General features: G+C 45.1%; 1 long non-coding RNA gene across 1 annotated transcript in view; it reads right to left on the bottom strand.

Annotated features, from left to right (window-relative positions):
- The window catches only part of LOC144753277 (uncharacterized), a 110139-nt gene extending 86347 nt beyond the window's left edge, over positions 1 to 23792 (bottom strand). The window contains exons 1-2 of the long non-coding RNA XR_013594285.1: positions 23602 to 23792; positions 21447 to 21545 (exon numbers count right to left, since the gene is read on the bottom strand). This is a non-coding gene — a long non-coding RNA (uncharacterized LOC144753277). The remainder of the gene's footprint in view (positions 1 to 21446; positions 21546 to 23601) is intronic.
- Between the last annotated feature and the right edge of the window lie 1063 nt (positions 23793 to 24855).

The following is a 24855-nucleotide window of genomic DNA, read 5'->3' as shown; positions in this document are numbered from 1 at the left end:
ACCCGCCTCCCAGCTGCTCCTCCCTCCCACTAAACAACAAAGCCTTCTCTACAGACACCGTAGCGCTGTGACCGCTCTGACTTCGTCAGTTACGGTCGCTCCCTCCTGCCTCTGCTCTCTCCTGCCTCAAGCTGGGTATCGTTTGCGCAGCTCTGCTGCTAACCACAGAGATTCTCCTTTGCTGCATTATTTGTTTATTTTTCACCTTGTATTGGCCTGCCTTGAGATCATGTGCCCGTGTTTGTTGTTCATTGCTGCATTATTTGTCTGTTTGTACCCCTGCATTAGCTGCCTTGAGATCGTGTGCCCGTGCTTGCTGCCCATTGCTTCATTGTCTGTTTATTTTTGCTCCCTGCACTGGCATTTGTGTGGCCGCCCCGCGTAGTTACTTGATCGGTTTCACCCGACCCGGTCGGCGCTTCCGCCCCAGCCGCCATTGCTGTTGTTGTTGTTGTTGCCCAGAGCCCGCCCCTTCCACCACGCACCCGCCTCCCAGCTGCTCCTCCCTCCCACTAAACAACAAAGCCTCCTCTACAGACACCGTAGCGCTGTGACCGCTCTGACTTCGTCAGTTACGGTCGCTCCCTCCTGCCCCTGCTCTCTCCTGCCTCAAGCTGGGTATTGTTTGCGCAGCTCTGCTGCTAACCACAGAGATTCTCCTTTGCTGCATTATTTGTTTATTTTTCACCTTGTATTGGCCTGCCTTGAGATCGTGTGCCCGTGTTTGTTGTTCATTGCTGCATTATTTGTCTGTTTGTACCCCTGCATTAGCTGCCTTGAGATCGTGTGCCCGTGCTTGCTGCCCATTGCTTCATTGTCTGTTTATTTTTGCTCCCTGCACTGGCATTTGTGTGGCCGCCCCGCATAGTTACTTGATCGGTTTCACCCGACCCGGTCGGCGCTTCCGCCCCAGCCGCCATTGCTGTTGTTGTTGTTGTTGCCCAGAGCCCGCCCCTTCCACCACGCACCCGCCTCCCAGCTGCTCCTCCCTCGCCCCTCTCCCCTCCCACTTATGACAGATGCTCTTGCGCGCAGCGTTTATGCGCAGCGATCGCGCCCAATTCGCGCCGAAGGTGCGCCAAAGGTAAGCCCGTCTACGCCCGTCCGCGCCTGGACCGCGCCCAGCGCCAGACCCCCTGGTCCCCGCCGCTCCCAACCCTCTAGAGTCACATATGATGCCGCTACTCTCCTCGCCCTCAACCCCGGACGCACCCCACTATGCTGCGAAGCTTCCCCAGGACGTACCCACGGCCCATTCGCCTGCCTCTCCTGCAAGTTCAACTGCTTCAGGACCCTCACCAAACCCACTTCCTCCACACACAGCTCCGAACTCAACAGCCTGAAATGCATCCTACTGAACACCCGCTCAGTCCACAGACATGCAACAGAACTCTGGGACCTAATCGACACTGCGTCACCTGACGTCGCCTTCCTTACTGAAACATGGATGAACGCATCTTCTGCCCCCGACATCGCCATAGCCATACCGGACACTTACAAGATCATTCGAAAAGACCGCACCAATAAAAAAACTGGAGGAGGCATCGCCATCGTCCATAGAAACACCATCAAAATCACAACCAGCTCTGACGACAATCTTGCAACCGCCGAACATCTCCACTTTCAGATCCACACCGACCCCAGGACCACCCTTAGAGGCACCCTCATTTACAGGCCTCCAGGCACCCGATCTCAATTCAGCGACGACATCACAGACTTCGTCAGCCCGCACGCCCTCGCCTCCGAGAACTACATTCTACTAGGAGACCTCAACTACCACCTTGAAAACATACTCGACAACAACACCACCACCCTTCTGGACAACCTGTCCAATCTCGGACTCAAACAACTTGTTGACACCCCCACTCACACAGCCGGACACACGCTCGACCCTATCTTCACCTCCAGCAAGCACATGTCCTTCGATCGCACTACAGCTCTCCACTGGACGGATCACAGCTGTGTTCACTTCAGCTACAAAACCACCCTATCCCACAACCGTCCACAACCCATTCCCCGGAGAAAATGGAATAAAATCACCACCAACCAACTCCTCACATCACTCAACCAAAACCCTCCCACCCTAGCAATGGACCCAGACCAAGCGGCCACCAACCTCAGGCAATGGATTACCCACAGTGCAGACGAACTAGCACCCCTGAAAAAACACCAGTTGAAATCATCCAGCAAAAAGGCTCCCTGGTTCAATGATGACCTTAAAAAATCCAAAAAGACATGCCGCACCCTGGAGAAGAATTGGAGAAAAGAACCAACCCCAGACAACATGGCCTCCCTCAAGACAGCCACCCGCAAACACCACCAACTGATTCGATCCGCCAAGAAATCAGCATTCAAGGACCGTTTCGACAACAATTCTCATAACAGCAAGGAACTCTTCAATATCGTCAAAGAATTCACCAGTCCTTCCGCAGCATCCAACGATATCACTAACTCCCAAGACCTCTGCGATGCGCTATCCTCCTTCTTCTACAACAAAATTGCCGACATCCACAACAGCCTCAAGAATACTCCCAGTGACCATCCCGCCCCACCCCCTTCAGATCCCACCCCTCCAACTAACAACCTCAGCTCCTGGAACCCAATCACCATTGAAGACACCATTCGCCTCATGAACTCAATACACTCTGGCTCGCCTTCTGACCCCTGTCCCCACTACATCTTCAACAAAGCTGACTCCATCATCGCTCCCCAACTCCGCGATGTCATCAACTGCTCTTTCAACTCTGCCACCTTTCCAGAAATCTGGAAACACGCCGAACTCAGCGCCCTTCTGAAAAAACCCACAGCAGACCCCTCAGAACTGAAAAACTACCGACCCATATCCCTCCTCCCTTTCCCGGCCAAAGTCATCGAGAAAGCCGTCAACAGCCAACTCGCCGCCTTCCTTGAATCCAACTACTCCCTGGATCCCTCACAGAACGGCTTTCGAGCCAAACACAGCACCGAAACAGCCCTCATTGCGGCGACCGACGACATCCGAGCACTCCTAGACAACGGAGAAACAGTGGCCCTCATTCTACTCGACCTCTCCGCCGCCTTCGACACTGTCTGTCACAGCACCCTCATACAACGCCTCAACAACATCGGCATACAAGGAAAAGCCTTGGACTGGATCATCTCTTTCCTAGCTGGGAGAACCCAGAGAGTCCGACTCCCCCCCATTCTACTCAGAGCCCACCGAAGTCATCTGCGGCGTTCCTCAAGGTTCCTCACTCAGTCCCACCCTCTTCAACGTCTACATGAGTCCTCTCGCCTCCATCGCTCGTCAACACAACCTCAACATCATCTCCTACGCTGACGACACCCAGCTAATCCTTTCACTCACCAAAGACCCCAACACCGCCAAAACAAATCTTCACGAAGGTATGAAAGAAGTAGCCGAATGGATGAAACAGAGCCGCCTAAAACTCAACTCAGACAAAACGGAGGTGCTCATCCTAGGATCCTCCCCCTTAGCTTGGGACGACTCATGGTGGCCTTCCGCTTTGGGATCAGCACCCACACCCACAGACCATGCACGTAACCTTGGCTTCATTCTAGACTCCTCTCTCTCAATGTCCAGACAAGTCAACGCCGTATCGTCCTCCTGCTTCAACGTCCTCCGCATTCTCAAAAAGATCTTCCGCTGGATCCCCCTCGAGACAAGAAAGACTGTCACCCATGCACTGGTCACGAGTCGACTAGACTATGGCAACACACTTTACGCCGGAATTACAACAAAATTGCAGAAAAAACTCCAGCGTATCCAAAACGCGTCAGCGAGACTCATATTAGACATCCCGCGCCAAGAGCACATCACCGGACACCTAAAAAATCTCCACTGGCTTCCCGTCAACAAGAGAATTACTTTCCGCCTTCTTACCCACGCACACAAGGCCCTTTATAATCTGGGACCCGAATGCCTCAACACCCGACTGTCCTTCTACATTCCCACCCGCCAACTAAGATCATCCAATCAAGCCCTCGCCGCAGTCCCGCGCATCCGAAAAACCACCATGGGTGGCATATCATTCTCCTTCCAAAACCTGGAACTCACTCCCCACCCACCTCCGCCTTACTCAGAACCACATCTCCTTCAGAAAAGAACTGAAAACCTGGCTATTCGACAAATAGTGAACCCCTCCCTCCAGCGCCTTGAGACCCTCTGGGTGAGTAGTGCGCTATATAAATGCCCGAACTTGAACTTGAACTTGAACAAGCTGGCGAGACATGTTAAAAGGGAGGACTGTGGAATTTTAGTTCGTGAACTGAACATCATCTGCGCCATCTGGCCCATTCCACAGACTCACGTATGAACATACACGACAGCCATTTTAGGTACCATGGTCTCCCTGTTCACGATCGATCATCAGCGCACTTCCCTGACCCTGCAAGCATCCCCCATGCACCCTGGCTGCCCCCGCTCTCACATGCACAAGTCATGACCTCCCCTTCTGCATGACTCTGTCTCTGGGAATCACACCCCGCGCCTGACCAACACCTCCTTTCCTTCCATGAATACCCCTCTTTTGATAAACCCTCCCTCTACGCTCGATTGTCCACACTGATCCTTTCTTTAATGAATACCTCTCCTTTGATGACCCCTTCCTCTGAGCCCGATTGTCTGCACGCACGGACCGCTGGTCATCCCTTGGCCTGAGGATACAGTTTATTGCCCACTACTGTATGCACTCGCTCCTCTTCAAAGGAGCTACTATTGATCATGACCTCCCCACCCCTTGAGATTCGATCAGGCGCACACATTCCAAGGGAATCGGCGAAACACTCAGCTGCGTGATAGCCCCCTCCTATTGTATGGGGGGGTGAGGACCTCTACTGTCGCCACGTGTTGGAATGAGCCGGAACTGACGGGGATACCGGGGATGTCATTTTTCATTACTTCACAATGTCTTTATTGTAATAAAGAATGGTCACATGTCGTAAACCAGTGTATAAAAGGCCAGGCCTCAGAGAGGCTAAAGAGAGCACCTCGAGACGATACCTTGCTGTCCGATCTGACGTGTTCTGCTCCGTCGGAATAAAACGTGTTTCCTGTCTTCCTATCTCCAGCGCCTGCCTCTTTATTTGATAATCTTCATAAGGTATTAAAGGCGTTTAACGCCGGGCAAAATTTACTTAAGAAACATCGACTAAATCGCTTGACCATAGTACTGATCTTCTTCACTACCACTCCATCAACTGGTACAACTGAACCACCCGAGAGGGGGCAAAGCTCATTGGATATCCATAGACCAGCAACGCAACACTCCAGGGGAATCAACCATCCACTTCATGTGTCGTCAGAACAGCTGTTAGATACAAACACACTAATCCTCATGTCTAAGAATAAATCTAGAGGGAATTGTGATGTTCTGAATAGGGGTGCTTACATTAAGGGGATAGATTCAATTCAGGACCTAAGAGGTTGGAACCTATGAACATGTAAATACGCAACACAATACCTCTAGGGCCATAGATTCATAAATTATTCATGCTCATGGATCTTACTTAAATAAAGGTCTTACCAGGCAGCCCATGACAAGACTCAGACTTGGCACAGCCACCAAGAAAAGTCAAGGCCTCCTCTGTCTATGCTCATGGAATGTTAACAGCCATGCCAGTAAAATATTTGATCCTGAAATTCTTAATTATGTAAATCTTTCTACATCATCCTGATGCAGGATACTTGGCTTGCTGAACAGCTCCATCTACAGGGGTTTACATGCTTTTCTGGTCCAGCCCTCAAGGGGGCAAAACACAGCCACCTACAAGGTGGCTTGGCAACTGACATCTCATCATCTTGAACTTCCATACATGGGCAACAAAAAACAATCTTCATCTATCGTTGGCAAGCAAGGAGGGCCAGGATGAGGCTGGAGCTGGGACTGGGAATCCTGGACCTCACCTGCCTAGGCAACCTTGAAAAATACTATGTCAGAACCTTTTGTGCTCCAACCCAGTCTCTTAAAGCCCAACTGAAAATAATTTTTGAAGAAGAAGGCTCCAATGGCACTCACAAGTTACTTCTAGCCACCAGTGTCCTGAAGATTGAGACAACAGACTTGACCAACCCGAATATTCCTCTGCAAACATGGAAAAATAGCAGTGAACGTGTAAGTCATAAAAGCCTCATTCAAAAGAGAGATTGAAAGGCTTCAACACAGGCCATTCTGTCCAGCCCCGGACACCTCCTACATTCAGGGGAAAGTCCAGCCATCCTTCAAGTACTCACTATCTGCCCAGGTTCAAAAGAAAATGACCTATATGTGACTTCTAGCACTGCCCATCGCCAACTTTAACCCACAGTGGCCCATAGAGTCGGGCTATCTTCCTGTAGTCTATGTAACTATAGTTTGAGTCCTTGCTGCACTTGCTGTGCTGCTGCCCCCACCATGCCAATGATCAACATTGCCTATTAATTCTTCTCTGCCGAGCAAATGGTCTCAAACTCTGCAGGGAGGTATCAGGTATGTCCTTTTCCAACAACACTCCATAGTCTCTAGCAAGGTGGGGGAAATGTATTGATGCATTTCCAGCTGCACTGTTTACTGCACAGTCCACAGGGTGGAACTCGACCTAGACCACCTTGCCACCCGACTAAGAGGACACAAGCCTTGAATCACAGATCTTTTTGGAGTAATACTACATTTTAATCATTTCCATATCATATTTTTGTAGTATTTATGTATTCTACTATCCTTTTAAAATACATACATGTAATGATTTCAAGTAATTGAAGAAATAAAATGTGCTTACACCTTCATCAGCTTCAATAAGGTCACTACATTCTAGCTCACCGGTAATCACTGCAATTAAGATCACCATACTTAACCAAAATGTTGAAACTGAGGTAGTAAGTATAAATGTCTACATTCATCCCAGAAGCAGATCAAAGGCCTCATAACAGCTTGTGGAGGAGATTCTGAAGCACATAGGTGAGGAGGAGACTTCAAACTTTGTCCTCTCAGGTGACTTGAATCTGCACCTCCCTGGCTTTTCGCTGGACGATTCTGTGATTGCCCAATCTTCACATTGGAATATACCGGCGCAAGGTGGAAACCCTTATGAGAAAATGAACAAATCCGGCAGACACTTACTGGACGATCTAGAGCATCTTAATTTCAGGGCCCTCAATGGCAGGTTTGTTGAGGATTCCCTGCCGAAGGCCTCATTGCACTCTTCCACCACCAGTTAGACATTAGACTACACTTTTGTCACCCTTTCTTTGTTCCACAGGGGTTATTCATTTTGCTTAGGGCATAAAGAAGACAGCGATCATCTCCCACAAGAGGTGTTCTTACTAGTGACTCAGCCCACACTCACTTGTACAGCCCAGGCACCTGCTTCCATCTTTTGGCTAACTTTAAGAAAATCAAGTACTCACAATCAACCACAGAGGAACTATCATCGTCAACAATAGTCCTGCTACAATCACTGATGGGAACGTTCGTTGTGTTTTAGGAAGGTGGGAGTGCTTCACCAGAAGGCTGGCAGAAACATTTGCCACCTCACCTAAACTAAGGCCTCAAACACTAACTGGATTAGGGAGTATTCCTAAAATCCAACTAATACAAATGAAGCAACTCAAAAAGGCAATAAAAAGTATCTTAAGATCCTTTCACCACAACCCGGGGAACATAGGCCTCGAAGCAACACTAAGACAGCAAAAGAACATGCTTAAGAAACTGAAGTGGGACATTAGCAGGTAAAGGGAAGATAAGCTATGGGCCAGAATATTTTCAGATATTAAGACTAATGACAGCGCATACTTTTGGGTGACGGCCAGTAAGCTTATGCGCGCATTACATGAAGGAGTATCATCCCATACATCTGATGAAACCTGGGCAAGTTTTCTGGTGGAACCACTTCAATCACAATTCGGCCACAAATGCCCTGGGCCAAGCAGTAAGAAAAATACCTAAGTAAATCTCCAGGAACATCCATTCAAATGAAGCTAGCCCGTCTATACCCTTCTCTCACCCAGCAGTTGGTCTACAGTGTGCTTTCAGACTATGGGACTTGACAGTGCCCTGCAGTCCCCCGGACAAACTTGAACTGTCAGATAAGAGCGCATAGGCGTCACAGCCTGCAACCAATTACACTCTTCCTTAAATTCAATATCTCAATTCTATAATCTGACCTGTTGTTCTTTTGCTCTAAAGCACTGCTTGAAAGATACCAGCGGACTACCCGCAAACCCCCGATTGACCCTTTCTGATTATGATCTCAATCTTTTCTATACATAAAAAGGAACTGCTATTTTTTTAGACCTCATTGGGTTAAGTGGGTGTGTGTTACACGAATACTTTACACATTGCCTCGAACGATAAGCCTGTCTGCTCTGCGCCAAGCTACCAGAGGGTGGGTGCAGGATTCCGGAGGGCATTTTCAGACTTACCCTGAGCAGAGTGGAGCTCCCTGCTTGGCCAAGGGTGCAAACTTCTGCCAATCAGAGCCCCCCATTACTAACAACTGGTCTGATAGAGCATGCATTGAAGTCCAACAGGTAATTTGATGGAAGGAGGATATCCCAAAGAAACAGGGAATAGTGAGAAAGTGGATCACCATGAACTGAAAGAGTAGGTCAGTTTTAATAGGATAGCATGTGTGAGGTGATCCTGATGGTATGATCTAGATAAAGGGTGCAGATAAGCCATACACATCTTTAGTTAAGAGAATGGGCACTAAACAAAGGGTTGCTTAGCAAACAGGTAATGAGCTGGAACAGAGGGATGTGTGTGTGGATACTGTTAATTAATTTGCGGTGACATGCCCAAAAGGAAGCAGTGTTTAGTGTTATATATGATACAATAGTAGGTCATGTCGAATGGAGTGGGAGGATTAAAGAAGGACTTGAGCGTCGGAGGGACGGTAGATTACATTCTGGAATAAGTTGATCAGAAAAATAAGAGGGGCAATCGGGGGACTAGAAAAATAAAAGATGGTTTTGACAGAAGGCATGAAACACAGAATCATGACTGATGATGAGAATGATTCATTGATGTGTGTTGGGACACATTCCAGTCATGCACATGAAACTAACTTAGCCTGGCTTTGCTCATTGATGCCTCTCATTCCCCAACATATCACCGTTAAGCCAAGAATATAAACAATATAAAAAGGATACATATAGACTTGCGTAAAATTGAGGTATAAAAATAACAGTTTGCTCTTAAGTACTTTAGAGCTATTATCATTCCAAGGACTTCTGATTACATTAAGCGAATTGCAGAGAGAAATGAATTGCTGATTCTTTTGATACCTTTTTCCTTTTGATAAACACAGGTGAATTTGCTGCAATGGTATGGTCATAGCTGGCTATCAGCCAGACCAGCACTAATGAAATCAAGAACACGATGAGTGTGTGACTATTCTTCAACACGAATAACACAGAACAGATGTGCGAATATTCAATTACCAAAAGAAATGATTCATCATTGGAAAACCTCTATAATGAAATCTAACTGGGTGATCAGGCAGGGAAGTATGTCAAGTTAAAGTAAGGCATCTATGGCACCAAAACTCTAAGTTATAAAGGCACAAGCAAATCACGCACAAAATCTTTCGCTATCAAACAAGCAATAAGTAAAGAAGTACCAATGACACCTCAACCAATTAATAGATTGTTTGAAAAAGGAATTGATGTCATTCATTGTTCATTATAACTACAATGACCGTAATTCTAACACTCTCCTCTGTGAAAAACCAACTGAAAACCGTAATGAACAATAGCAGTTTTCTACGTTAATAGTAAAATATAATTCTCAATAACCGGTATCCATTAATGGACAATTGTAATACTGTAAACGGTCATTAGAAACAAAACAAGGCAACTACCCACCCAATGGAACCCAACATGTGCCTTCTTCAGTTGGTTTTTCTACTGTCAAAAGAGTTCAATTTACCTTGGCACACATTGCATTTATTAGTGTCTAGTCTACACATGTGCACAGGTTTAGTGCCAGCAGGTCAGCATTTCTTTACACCATACAGTGGACTTTATCAATGTTTGCCATAATCTGAAGCACTGATACTGGAGGGCTGGAATTCCTGACTCAGGCAGACATCTCTGCATCAGGATCTGGCGGTTACTAGTTTTCTCCCTGGAATGGGGAACAACCAAACGGAGATGGGAATCCTGGTCCTTTTCCAAAAGCTTTCCCCAGGTCTGAAGATAAAAACCATTGACATGTTCCATCAGTTCTCAGAAAAATAAAGTGTCAGCTGGAGGGCTGGTGGCAATTTGATGGATTAGAGGGTCACCCGAGGGTAAATGCATTACAGGGGTGCACTGTTGGTTCCCCCATGGTGTTGTAGGGGGCAGTCAGTGGGGGGGGCAAAGTTGCTGCCCTGTACCCTGAGCACTTTCACTGTGTTCGGAGCCACAAACTGTCCACAGAACTGAAAGGTTCAGCAACAAATTTCCTACTAACTCACTCTACTAACCCCCTTACTAACCTTGACTAACATCTCCCGGCAGCAAGGGTGTCCATGTGTTTATTATCTAAGGACAAGATAAGGATTGGAGAGCACAGAAGCAACATTCATTGCAAACACAATACAACAAGGATGACGGATAATTTTTTTAAAAAATGGACAACCACCCATAGACATCAAATGGGTGATTATTGAACAGGTCGACAACACATCAGCGGCATCTGAGAAGATACAGCTAAATAAAGAACAATGCTGGATTTGCCGCCTGTCAACCCACAAACAGGGGTTGAATGACAACAACCCGTGGAATTCTTTAACCTGGACATAACTTGTGTGCAGATAAATAACCACATTCATAGGTCCTTCGTGGCCTCATTAAGACTCATCCAGGATTAAACACACTAAACAATGACTTCCCATTGACTTAGCCACATATTCACTGTAATCATTGATAGGTAGAACACAAGTTGGCCAATGATTAGTTGTGGAACATCCAAATACACAAAAAACACACCGCAGCTTATTTGCTGATTTTGAACACATAATAAAGGGTGGTCCCATCACCGGAATCCCTGTCGTGAGAACAAAGATTTTCTCGTTCAAAATTCTCTATCTTACATTAAATTTGTAGTTTCTAAAAATTATAATGTTACTTACACGAATACTATTTAGATGTATCTTTACTAAACAAGACAAGAATAGTTCCATTTCACACTGAAAAGTGCTCTAGTCTTTTTTGCCTTTTCACTGCCAAGCAGGCATGAGGACGCTAGACCACGCCCCTATGCCACACGTCACGAAGACGTGGAACGCGAGGAAGTTTCCCCCCTTGTCGGCACATAAATGAAAGCAACGAACCAGCGACATCATCTTCGGGGTCCCTGGTAACAGGCTGCAATTGCTAACAATAGTGGGCAGCATTCCTTGATGATGTGAGTAAAGAGCACCCGTCTCCTCTACCGGGCCACAGCACCAACGTGATTGCCTGCTATGAGAGTCTTCATTCATTTTTCTCTCTTACTTTTTTGTCTGTAGTGTTTGACTACAGGCACTGCCCCCTTCCTGCGATCCATGTGGCGTTAAAATTAAGCAACTTGAGTAAGACATCACGTCTTAACTCTTCTTTATTAGTACTAAGAAGAACGAACTATAGCCATCAGCCATACCGACCCCACCCCATTACAAACACTGGATAGATTTCGATTTAAAGGGACCATCACAGTCCATAACAATCCATATGCAAAAAAATAATTTAATATGTTAATGCCATGCGTGCATGGGTGTCTGATTTGTCCTCACCACTATGATCATTTTGATCAAACCTGATGCAATGTGATGCACACGTGAGTGCTAGCATGGATCATCCATGTTGTGTGTTTCTATTTTACGTGTGTCTTGATAATTTTCGTTTGCGTCTCGCATGGTATCCGCTTTAACTTACTTTTAACCCTGCCATAGGTCCCCATTATTAAGATGTACTCCTTTTTGAGGGGGACCGTATAGACAGTTTTAAATCACAAATCACTACACTCACTTCACCACCAAAAAAACCCCGCTCCACTGTAGTTCAGGCTTCGTACCACACCCAAGGTGCACTCGCCTCCTTGGGTGAGAACCCAATGATGAAGCATGCCACCAACTAGGTAGGTAGGTGAGGGTTCTTTTACCAAACCTAATGATTTTCTTTGGACACAAACTGATCATGCCTTTGAAGGCAAGTCCTTGTTGATACATTTATTATCTAAGGACGCCTGGTAGTATTAGTGTAGTTTCTAAAAGTTCTGTTAAATGTACATTTTAATTTACTACATTGCCTTGTGATACCTACTTAGTTCAACTCTATAATAATTACTATAGTAAGCAAAGGCAACTAGAAGACATTTGAAAATATGCCAGCACCTCTGTTCTACTCAATACTAATTACTGATGCTGAAAATGTCAAGAGAGCCATGCTCCTAATGAGGGGGAAATATCAGAGTTGACTTAACGGCTAGATTAACTAATGTAATCATCATTTTTACTGCAGTAGAAAGCCCCAAACATCAAAATGCCCTCCTGAATGCAACACTACCTGGGCTAAGGGACAAGGCTGGACAGGCTATGTGCATAAAAGACTAAACAAAACTCATATTACAGACCAACACAAAACTGCTTGAACACTCTCTGCACTGAGCATCTGCCAAAGATCTTAAGGGGAAGCAAAGTACAAGAAGGAAAATGATCTAGCATGAACATGCAAGTCTGAAGTATGCATTATCTCCAGTTCCATTTCACTGTGTAACAGCTCCATGGCTAAAGGCTCCTATATAGCTCACAGTCTTGAATTCCTCCTTGTACAAGAATCAGAATCCCCCCCCAACTAAGAATCAGAGCATCTGTCTATTTCGTTCAAAGTATTTGCTGTATATTGTTCAATGTAACATTATGCAACAAAGGCTACTATTAATGAAATCTAATAAATAAAAACGAAGTAATATATTTGCCATTGAATTACACAATTACAATGAGTATTCAAATTAAAACATTATAGATAATACTGTAATCCAGCTACAGAATCAGTTTACAGGCGGATTTGGTAGACTTTGGGATCAGCACTGGTGCCACTTGACACAGAGAGTGAAAGATCAATGTTGAGGTTCAATGCAGAGTGAGGCAATAAGCTGTGGCTCCTTTATGATGGCTTTCAATAAGTGAAAATCCACCACTGGTGTTGAGCAACTTATCAAAGTAAAAATCAACAAGATCTGGAAAAATGTATGACAGCAAATGGGAATTAAAATATTCCAGAAATCCCTAGGCCAAAAACAATATAAAATATTAAATAACTGAAAGAGCCAATGGTTGATACCATCAGCAGGCTTCTGAGGCGGTGTTACAGTGTTGTTTTTTTAAACTCTATGGTCACAGCAAATATGATGTTCCCAGAGCAAGCACAAACCAGAGACAGCACTTGGAATAGCACACTAATAAAACAAGGAGACATATCAATTAAGCAAGATAAAAATCAAAAACACTCTATATGAATGAATTGATAACTGTGAAACCCTTAATGAACTACGGACCCGATGTACAAAGCTTTTTGTTCATTCACAAACGGGCCGATTAGAAGAATCTGGGCCATTTGCAAACAAAAAAAGGCTTTTTTCAATGTTCAAAGGCCGAATTTGCTATTCGGTTACCTATTACTGAATTACAAATTGGGTTAGTGATTCAGTATTAGGAACGGGTGTGTCGAGGGCATCCCTTTCTAATACAGAATTGCAGTGGTATGTGTGAAAATGTTCCGACCAAAATGTAATGGAGCAGATTCCATCTGGAGTCAGGCATTGTTTATTTTTGTGCTTCAGACAGACTGCATTTAAAATGGGCACTCACATTTTGGTGCAAGTTAAAACACATGGCACATGAAAATATGAAAGAGAGGCCTAGTCAGTCTGAAATGCTTGTGCTGAATTAACATGTGTTTTTGCAGAGTAGAGAAAAACTAGTGATTTAAGTGGCCTTTTTAGCTTTGAAGATGAATATAATGTGTTCTCTCTTCCCAGTTCATCCATTGCAATCTAGATTCACTATTCCTGTCTTGAGAGACTTTGGCTTGTTGCATATTTGAATAAAAAAATATTTCAGTTTATAACACCTCTTTTATAATGTGTGTGAATTAATAATGCACCAAACACTACACATGGGGCTAAACGCTTTTTTGCATGAAAAGCTATCTACAACATTAAAGAATGTTGCTGTTTGTGCTGTATTAACTGTGTGCGCTGTATTAACTGTTTGCGCTTTGAAAATTTACACTAGGGCTAATTCCCCTGCTGTGTGAGAGTTCTACAGGAACGGGTGTGGTCATGACGAGCTGAGCTCGTCATGAGCACACGTCCACGTGGCTCATGACGTCATGAGCAGCGGGGCGCTGTGCGAGCCCCCCCCTCCCCCCAGCACAGCGGGGAATCAGCCCCGCATGCAAGGGGTTATACATTGCACATTTTGCATGGTGTACATAAACAATAACAAAAGCTGCTTGAAATTAATAGCTTTTGCTAGGGAAAAATAATACAAGGGTATTAGTATGGAGTTGGGAAAAACATAATGTGCTGATTTACATGAAATTAATACTCTTTTGTGTTTGTTTTGTTTTTGGGCCTACAATTAAATGGCTGCCTGTGAATCCAGCAAGGCTGTGACTTGCATTAAAAGAAGAGAGCATGCACAGATTACACCACCTTGCCTCAAACCAGGAAGGAGTCAAGGCCACTGTGAACTGTACATTCTTGTGATTGTGCCAATGTACCAATGTTAGTTAAAGTATCCTCCCAGCCTGTGCTGTGACAGGAAGGAAGGAAAAGATAGAAACATTTGTCCTAGGAAATGTTGCTAAACATATAAAATGTATTAATCATTTATGCTTCCTTTGTTAAAACTGGTAGGCTCTAGAATTTTTTAATGAGTCAGGATAGTGAGACCTCATGCCATCGTGACTGACCAATCGGGTACAAGCTTTCCTGTACATGAAACATTTTTGTGTAGTCCGCAAAGAATTGGAGTAGAAATAATGACCTCTTTGGAGGCGTGATTGGTTTCTAGGCTCATTTGGCATTTAGCTCACTTTTAGCTTCTAGGCTCGTTTGGCTTTTAGCTCACTTTTGGCTTCCAAGCTCATTAGGCTTCTTCTCTTTAAGTCAGGGGGCCTCTGTCAGAGAGGGAGGAGAGAGGAAAGGCTGCAGATTAGACCAGACATTCTATGGGTAAGGTACAAGATCGTCACGTGTGCAGAGGAGAGTCAGGTGGGGGGGGGGTTCCCTTGCTCATATTTTTTTCAGAGAGTCCTTGCACGTCATATTTTAGGCACCAGGCCACATTCCTTTTAGCTCTGGTGAAGGAAGGAGTGCTTTCAAGGAGCAGCTCCCGTCAGAGTGGCAGAGATGCAGAGAGCAGCAACAGATAGAAAGGCTATTTTAGATTTAGATGCTAAAATTCTACGTTTCTGCTTTGACTAATTAACTAGGTCTGAAAAGATTTATTTGTCTTATGCACTTATTTCTCTTAATGGGAGATTTTTGCAAACTATTTAACTATTGATGAGCCTTGCAAGATTATTTTTCTTAGAAACTCTTTAAGAGTTTTGACTGACATTTTGCGCCACATTTTCTTTTCTACATGTGATGCTTATATGCAGACTGTAATATGTTCTGTATTAATGCTATTTTTTCCTGTTTTCCAAATTCTGTAACCTGATTGATATTTTACTAATGAATGAAGGGTCAGAGAAAACTTAACTTTTGACTAGAAAATAAAACCCTATTAAAATACTCAACAACTCTCTTCATTGGCTTAAATAATAATTGCAGTTTTGACTGGGCATGTTTATGTAAAGTCTCCTGAAGGTAATACATGGTGTCACGGGCCCAACACCTTTTCAGCGATAAATAGGGGTAGCATGAGGGTTTTGCATTGAGAAATTACCAGATGAAATTACCGCTGCATCAAATGCAGGTCAGAACACATTTGCATTTTACCACCTACTTCAAGTAGGTCGTTACCCATTCACACATGGGAAGCAATCCCTGAGGGACCCCTTCCCCTATGAATGTTTGTAAAAATATTTTTTAAGAGCAGGCAGTGGTTCCACGATCCACTGCCTACTCTTAAAAGCTGAAAACAAATCTTTACATTTTTTATTTTTGAAACGCATCCCAATTTCCTGCAGGGCAAACAGACTGCATTTCATTAAAATAATGTTTTATTGAAAAGCAATCACAGACAGGTGTGCTGCCTACAGCAGACCCCCATTCCTATGATTTGTGAGATTCCCAATGAGTGGCAAACTGAGACCTACCTCATGAATATTAATGAGGTAGTTCTATTTGCGACAGATTGGGAATCGCAAAATGTGTGAAGCACAAATTTGTACATGGGTATTTGCGATTACCAAATAGCGAATCACAAATATTCGATATTTGGTAATCGCAAACAATTACCTATATATATCTGGCCCTTAAAGCTGAAAAACACTGTTAGCCAGCAAAGAAACAATGAGACTTTGAATAACATGACTGTGCCCATCCATTAAACTAGCATTCAATAACCTGATACCACTAATGAAGCATCTTAGCTACCAGTAATATCACAACCAATCAGCGAAACAGAATATTGATAAATTTTACTGTCACTTACCAATGTAACAACTACCCTGTGACACTGTAAACTACCAATATACAAAACCTTCAGTAGTAATCAATTTTTCAAACAATAGAAAGCATTTATTGATAATGGCACTTTAACCTGAAAATGATTGATAGAACAATGATCAACAACACATTAAAAACTGTAACCTTCAAAAGAAAAATTGGTTTCAATGAAGGAAGTGATAAAGCTGAAAAATCTTATGCAAATTCTACCACACAGTATTATAGAAACGTGTTAAATAATAAACCTGAACATGCATAATAAGTTAAATGCCAGAAATGTGCCTTTACTTTACCGTACAAAAGTGAAAATGTTTTTTATATTCTGTTGAAATCTTTAATTTCTGTGATTCTCCACTTGCAAGGCCTCACTGTTCATTTATTCAACACTGTCCATTTAAGAGAAAATGATGCTTTTAATAAAATAGTGATTTAATGTTAGATTGAACTCTAGGGCTTGACTTTTTGTGAATTGTGCTGTTGTGAGAAAATGTATTCTGTCTTTTTCCTAACAACATATGACTTCACTGCACTTAGATTGTTTCCTTGTCACGCATGCATAATGAACAAGAATATTAATGAAAAGAAAATGCTTCCTGTAGGGTACCTTTTGTGATCTAACCAGGACATACCAGTATTTGAATATTTCATTTCATAGAGGAGCTCATTGTTTTACGGGGAGAAACAAGACAGCTAACAGAGTTGGCTTGAAAAAAGGATTCTCGTGAGAAACTTCATAAATGTAGCCATTTCTAACTGACTTCATGCTGGCGTGGACGTTTACCAAGGGATTTGAGGGCAAAGACTACAGCCCATTGGAAGACTTTTTACCATTGGACGAAGATGATGGGATTCACCTGTTTTTGCAACATGTTTACCTGCTTTCTATATAGTATGTGTTCCTAGCTAGAGAGACTCAGATTTTTCCTTTGCATCCCCACCCTGCCATGCCCCTTGGCAATTTGCTTTGCTAGTCCGACTTGCCATAAGCTGCTTGTGGTGATTCCTTTGTTTGCTTACATTTTGTGTGGAGAATTTCTATTTATGCTGATCATAGCTACTGCTGTGTTTCCTTCCTTTTCTCCCTTTTTAGACGGTTGCTACAGCAATTGCCAGGAGAACTCGGCTGAGTCTCAAAAACAAACCTGTGGGAGTGCGTTCTTCCTTTTAGCTATTTGAATATTTTCTGAAATCTACTTGCTTTTTTCCAGAAAGAACTCTTTATGGGTTCTTGCTATGGTAGATGTTGGACTTGGCTTTGGCCTTGTTGGCTAAAGTTCACTTAAACCTTTTGTTTTCCCTAGACCGTTTTCCTGACAGAGTGCTGTAAAGTTAGACACTGTAGGTACTTGCCACTGCTAATCAGTGTGCAAGTACAGATGTTCCCTGTATAAATTGTAATGGTGTTTGGTTGTCTCTGATTGGTATGTTTGCCTTACTAGCAAGATACCTAAGTGAAGTGCACTGTATGGGTGCCAGAGCTAGTACTAAAGAAATGCGCAGAGAGGGAACACAGGTCTTCAGTGTAGGGCCTGTGTGCATTGTGCTAATTTAGCATGTTCTCCTGACAAGTGCTACCACTTGTCAGGCCTTACTTTCCCTTTTGCATACACATGGGGCACCCCTGTAGGACATCCTGGGTAACCTCTAGGCAGGGTACAGTGTAGGTAAAATGCAGGACCTGTGCTAGTGTGGGTGCTAGGTCCTGACAGTGGAAAATGCTCCATTTCATTTTCACTGGTGAAAGGCCATCCTGCCCATAGGACAGAATGGGGAGGCTGGGTGTAGTATTGTTAGCCTAGTTTCCCAAGAATTGGAAATGGAACAGTGAAATTTGGTATGTCTGAACTCACAGTGTCATAACGCATCTTTCAGGATAGATGGTTTTGTCCCTGTGTGTCCAGAAACCGCTGTTTGAGAAAATAGCCAAGTTTGTGCTTTAGACTTTTTGACGTGTCTCAGGAGAATGTGAATTGCCTGCCTGGATCTGGGAGAGGTGGAAAAGGCTGAGGGACGTTGCGCCCAAGGGGAGGGGTGGAGATGGCGCCAGGCTGCCCTGCACCTGGAGCGGGGAGAAGGAGAGGCTTTGCGAGGTGAAGAGGCCTGGTTCAGAGCCATAAACCAATAGACACATCTCCCTCTGAGTGATTAAAGATCCAGGCCCCCAGTATCAAAGAGAGGACGGTGACACTGGCAAGGAGATGCACAAGACTGATTATGGGAAGGGTCGGGCCCCCAGAGCACAAGGACACTTCAAAGACAATGAGGGGTATAACTGGAAGAACTGCAACCCCAAGACTTTGGTTTTTTCATGTTGATGATGTCGTCAAGAACGGTCTCTGTATCATTCATAGAAGTGCTGAGAGTGCTTTGAAGATGCCGTGGACTGGTCGAGCCTCTGGCTGCTTTGACCTGTCTGCGATCCGGAGGAAAACCTCTGCCTCAGGAAGAGTTGCTGAATAGGCTATGGGAGACACTTTACCCTTGCTTCGTGATCTGGGGCTTGTGGGCAGGGTGTAGCTCTTGACCGAGTGCTGCAGTGTGTCATGTCCCCTGTCTGCGATCCGGAGGAAAACCTCTGCTTCAGGAAGAGTTGCTGGATAGGCTATGGGAGACACTTTACCCTTGCTTCATGATCTGGGGCTTGTGGGCAGTTTGTAGCTCTTGACCGAGTGCTGCAGTGTGTCATGTCCCCCTTTTTCCTGTTCTGGACTTTGCTGTGTGCTGCGTCCTGTACCCCAAGGGCCCAAGGTGAGCTGGCTCCCTGTTCGGAAACACAGGAACATAAAAGTTTCCAGGAAGTCTCAAGTGGAGCGGTGGTGGGACCGTGTCGTGGCAGCCTGAGACCTCCAAAGGGGGGGCCTAAGGTGATCATGGGCACCCGGAGCGAATCAAGAATCTGACGCGCAGGGTGCGTATCTTGGTGCGGCTACAGGTGTTGGAGCGCCTGTGGAGTGTGGGCATCGTGGAAGAGAGCCGAGATTCGGGACACGCACGGGGGGCATGTCGCAGTGCAGTCCAGGCACTGGTGGAGAGTGCTGGGACACCGTGGTCACTAAGAAGGAGTGAGTCTCCGACACGCGGATTGGCGTGTGGTGGAGAGGTGAGACTCACACGCGCAGTGTGCGAGTCGTGGTGCGATCCGGGTGTTAGTGGAGAGCGCCGGAAGACTGTGTGCACCAGAAAATGGAGTGAGTCTCGGACGTGTCGGGGGTGCGTGATGAAGGTGCCACCGAAGGGGCTGGTGAGGAGTACCGGGGAGCGGTGAGCACCAGGGAGCCAAGAAGTCCCAACAACACTGGAGATGAGGGCCTAGTGATCGGGCCCTCGAAGGCAACATAAGGTAGCACCAAAGTCAGGTGGAAGGAGTTTGTGCTGAACGTTGGTGGCCCGGACCAGCAGCCCTACAGAAGCTGAACTACCGGCCCGAGCATGCCTTACCCGTGGTTACAAGGTTCTGGAGTAAGGCCAAGCCGCTGTGGCAGGAGAGGAGAGTGGGGTCGCGCCCCCAGGTAAAGTGGATCATAACCTGGGGCGGGGTGCGGTCCCGGAGGGACACTCTCTCTGCCTCTCGCTGCTGGCAGCTGTGTGCGCCTGTTGCTCCAGCCCAGATCTCGGTCTGTGCTGGTCCCGGACGGGGCAGTACAGGGCCCAGGGCCTGGAGTGGAACTTGGGTGTCATAGTTGATCCGTATTGGGGGCAACCGGTTGCCCATTTCTAAAAACAGTCGTATAACACTTTGCATATTTGCTTCTAACGAACTATCAAACTATTGAACAACGTCTGACACTAGAGGTGCTTAACGAACTCAGGGGTTAGTGCGCTACGCACTACGTTATGTTTCTCTTGCAGGATACAGGATCATGGCATAGCGCACTGCATGGATTGTTTACTGCACTGTACTGAATTGCACTATGACGCATTACCTTATTCCTTCCGTGCACAGGGCATGGTGGTGGTGATACACATTGCATTGTTTTCCTATCCCACTGTACGTAATTGCAGCGTGACGCATTGCTGTATTCCTTCCTTGAAAAGGGCAGGCTGGTAGCGAACCGAGTTGCATTATTTTGGGTTGACTTGGTACGTGTTCTTGACGCTACGCATTGCATTGTCTCACTGAGGTACAGTATAGGAACCCATCGTTAAGTAGTGCAGTATTCCTTATATTTTGCAACGTGTGTGAATCTAGTGATACGAAGTGCCTAACCTGTTGAAAACAGTTAAAAGTCAGCGTAACTGTTGGTTAGAAGTAGTGGTTGGGAATTAGGACCGCCCAACCCACCGGAAACAATATCACCCAGTGTATATATGTGAGAGTTGTATTGTGTGGTAATTTTGTATATCTTTTTATATAAAGTATACTCGTTTTATACAAACTTGTGTGGAATTCATTTGTGGTGACATCATTGGGATTGCTGTGGGTGTGGTTGCACTTACTGAACACTCTAGCCTTGGAGTGCCTTGGAGTTAAGCCTGGCCACTTGTGTCAAGCTACTAAGGGGGTGAGCAGAGCTGTCTCGGAAGGTGTCCTTTCTTGCCTAACATGGGAGCGGTGTGGTCCGGCGCACGCACTTGACAACAGCGGTGCGCATGGGAACTCCGGCTTCTAACAGTAATACAGCAAATAAAGTTTAAGGTAGCATCAATTGCAAAAGTTTATGAGAGATTTCCACACTGCCAGAAGTGAATGAACAAAAACACTGTAACCTATCAATACAACGTGCCATTTAGAAACTAAACACATATTCAATGAAATAGAATAAAAAGTCATAGTGCTGTTAATTCTCAGTTGAACAGTAAAGCAATTACAGAGCAACTCACCAATGCCAGAAGCAAGCTGTCAGCAACACCCTCCTTCATCAACAAAACAGATTTAAAAATTATATGATCCGTCATTACACAGGTACAGCTGTCAAAACTCTGCAAATCAAAGACACAAATAACATTGTAAACCTCTGTCATGGCAGCTGGTGTATACAGAGAAAGACTAAGACGGAGAGAGGTGACATTGGAGCGGGAGAAACAAAGTGCGAAGGAGTGAGGGGGAGAAACAGAGGGCAAAAGAGGCATGAGCAAAGGTAGAAACGTAAGAGGCAGAAAGGAAGTGGGACAAAAATATAGAGACAAGAGATAAGGGAAGAAGAGAGGAGAGGGAGAGTAACAAGTGAGAGGAGAAAATGTGCTTGAAGTGGGGTGAGAAAGAGTTGGGGGAAGAGAGAGAATGAAAGAAAATAGAAACTGAGAGAGAGGGCACAGAGTTCTATCTGTCCTGCTGCACCTCCTGTCATCTCTTTGTAGCTACACCCCACATTATCTAAGAGAGCTAACGTCACCTCTGCCCTGATATTAGAATGGCACTTGTTTCACTTTATTTATCTCGGAGGGGAACAGTTTCTCTTAAACATCTTAGCAGATGTGATCTCACTTTTCCTCAAGCTCGGGGGAAAGGGGGGTGAGGTCATTAGCACAGAACTATTCCACTGCCTTGACCTCATGGGCACTGATCGCAGAGGATGATAAAGTAGACGCAGGGTCCACCTATCCTGATATCAGGGGGGCACTGCACTGATCCAAAGGGTCCCAGTAATTATCAAAGTGGCCAACGGACCACCAGTCCCAGTCTATATCCTCGTCTCCTGGGTGTTATTATTATTATGGGGACTCGCCTACTACAGTCATTCATTCCTAGTACCATATAAGCTCAAAAGGTTAACGCCGGGTGGCCCGTTCTTTTATCAACATCCTTAAATATGGAAGGCTGTGTTCGTTAACTAACACCCTGGCTGTAAAGAAAAAAAGGTATGGGTTTTCGTAAAGCCTCCGAACAATTCACTTCGAATCCCGTTGTATTGTTAAAGTACTGTGTAGACTGAGAAGGAGTTTGCGCCCAAACAAAGCGCCTGAGACCAGCAGTAAGTTATAGGCGTCCCTCCTCCAGTTACGTAACCCGTGGAGTCTTGCCCTGCGCTCTAGGCTCGCTGGAGTGATTTAGGAGTTCTTCCCCCAACTCGTGGTTCAATGTACCGACTTCATTTTTTCTGTCTGACATTTTCATCCTTTCTGCTTGTCTCGGGGTCTTAAAGGCTGATCTACCCTCCTCTCTCTGGAGAACTGTGCTAATCTCGCCTGTAGGGTCTTCCTACGCTGGTGCCAGTGTCTCTGTTCTGACCTTCAAAGTTAAACATTTCCTAAACACAGAGGTATCCATGACCTAATCTTAGAGGTTCTGTCCTTATCTCTTTGACTCATTAGTTCACGATTCACCCACTGTCCCGATTTTTAATACTAGCGAGGTTTTACATAGCACAGAGCAGACCCACAGGGGCGTCACAGACCTGAAAATAGAACACAGATATTAATATAAAATACCTACAAAACATTCGTCACGAGGCATATGTACTGACATAAAAATATTCTAGACACTACATTACATTATTTCACGAAAGTTTCCTTTACCTTCTGGAGCTCCTAATTTAATCCTACCTCACGATTTCTGTCCAGTTCTCGGGTACTTTATCCTTATTAGGTCTATGGTTTTCCTTTACCGATTAAACGGTCTTACCTAGCCTGCTTTCAGTGTTTCTGTTCTCATCTCCGAATCTACGTTTCAGTCTCTAATATCCCTAATAGTACATCTGTCTAAGAAACTGCCGAGCAGCAGCAGACACCCGCTCTCGCAACGAATCTATATTCACATCCCTTTCTTGATGTCCAGACTTCATCTGTCCAGCGGAACGGTGCTCAGCCCAGAAATCATCTGCTTTTTTTCTAACCTGTTAACATGGATTTATCCAGCCTATTGCCGAATATCTATCTCCTATCGCGGAGCGCGGATCTCTCAGACAGGGTCCTCCGCTTTCACCCACCTGTAAACATGGATTGTACCTCGAAGGCTGGCGACCTGCAAATATTACGTCCCCCTACAGCCCTATTGGGGGGGGGAGGGGCGCGTAGCTCATTTTCCTTCTGTGCTCACCTGGATACACTCAGCATCAGTTTAGAACCAAAGCAACGTGACAGAAGACCCGCCCTCCAGGAGGTGGAGGACCGAGGCTAGGGAGAGCTCCGAACCCCGACATTGGTATTGGACAAAGCAAGAATCTGGCCACACCTTATTGCCTACATTGGACAGCGATTACTACAGCCTAGAGACCGAAGGCGGTCTGAACACAGTACTGTCAAAGTCTACAGCAGTTAAAGAGCCCCGCCCTCTTGGTTGTGATTGGGCAGAATGTGACGGTACCTTTCACTTGTACGATGTATATTGGCGGACACGTGAGCAAGGAACCACCTCAAAACATTCATTGGCTAATTATACATAGAGTCTCTATTGCTATTGGCTTCAGGGCGGGTCTGTTGACATTCGGGAAATTCGACTTCCAAGTTCCGGGACACACGGTCTGTCACCTGGTCCAGCCTTATGTTACATAACTCGAGGGTGGAGGACTTTTGCTGAGGGTGGATCGCTATAACTAAAATAAAGGAAACAGTATTAGAAGCGAGTGATCCGAACGATACGAAAAACGAAAGCAGGAAAAATGGAATGAAAAGAAAAGGCGAAACAGATAAGGAAAGGTTGTGAAGAAAAAGTAACTGGAGGAAATAAGAAGAATTCAAATTAAAAATGAAAACGGAAGAAAATTCAGTCAAGGAAAAGAAAAAGTGAAAGAAATTAACAATAAGAGTTGATAAATATTTAAAGTTTAGGCTGTCTAAAAGTAGTTGACCAGTATTAATTTCCTCCACGAGTTTCCGATGCATTATTATTGAGTATTATACTGGACAAGACCAAGCATAAGAAAGTTAGTTGCATGTAAGTCACACCTTCATAAACAGAAATAGGGAAATTGTCGTAGCTGGGACAAGATGACTCCACAAGTGTAAAATGTTCTAAGGAACACCTTCTCTGGTAGAGACAGGATATAGCAGCTGATTCCTTACTTTAGAATTTTTCCCAGGTGCCAGACTGGATCCGGAATTTTCTGTACAGTAGTACCTGCGAGCACCAGGCGAGGGCGCCAAGTGACTATGTAGTGATGTTGTTCTCCGAATGGGACGTCAACGTAGTCCTTGTAAGCCCTCCTCTGATGCGAAGACTTCAATTTCTTCCGTGACTAACTTTCGTGCCCACAACGCAGAGCCACTTATAGAAACTGTATGTGGAAACAGTGAGCCAAGAAAAAAGAGAGATATCTTCTTTGTTAAATTAATACGAAATCCTGAAATAGGC

This window comes from Lissotriton helveticus, chromosome 5_1 (assembly GCF_964261635.1).
Source record: "Lissotriton helveticus chromosome 5_1, aLisHel1.1, whole genome shotgun sequence".
Classification (NCBI taxonomy): Eukaryota; Metazoa; Chordata; class Amphibia; order Caudata; family Salamandridae; genus Lissotriton; species Lissotriton helveticus.
Note: the sequence above shows the minus strand (reverse complement) of the source record. Positions and strands in the feature narration are given on the sequence as shown.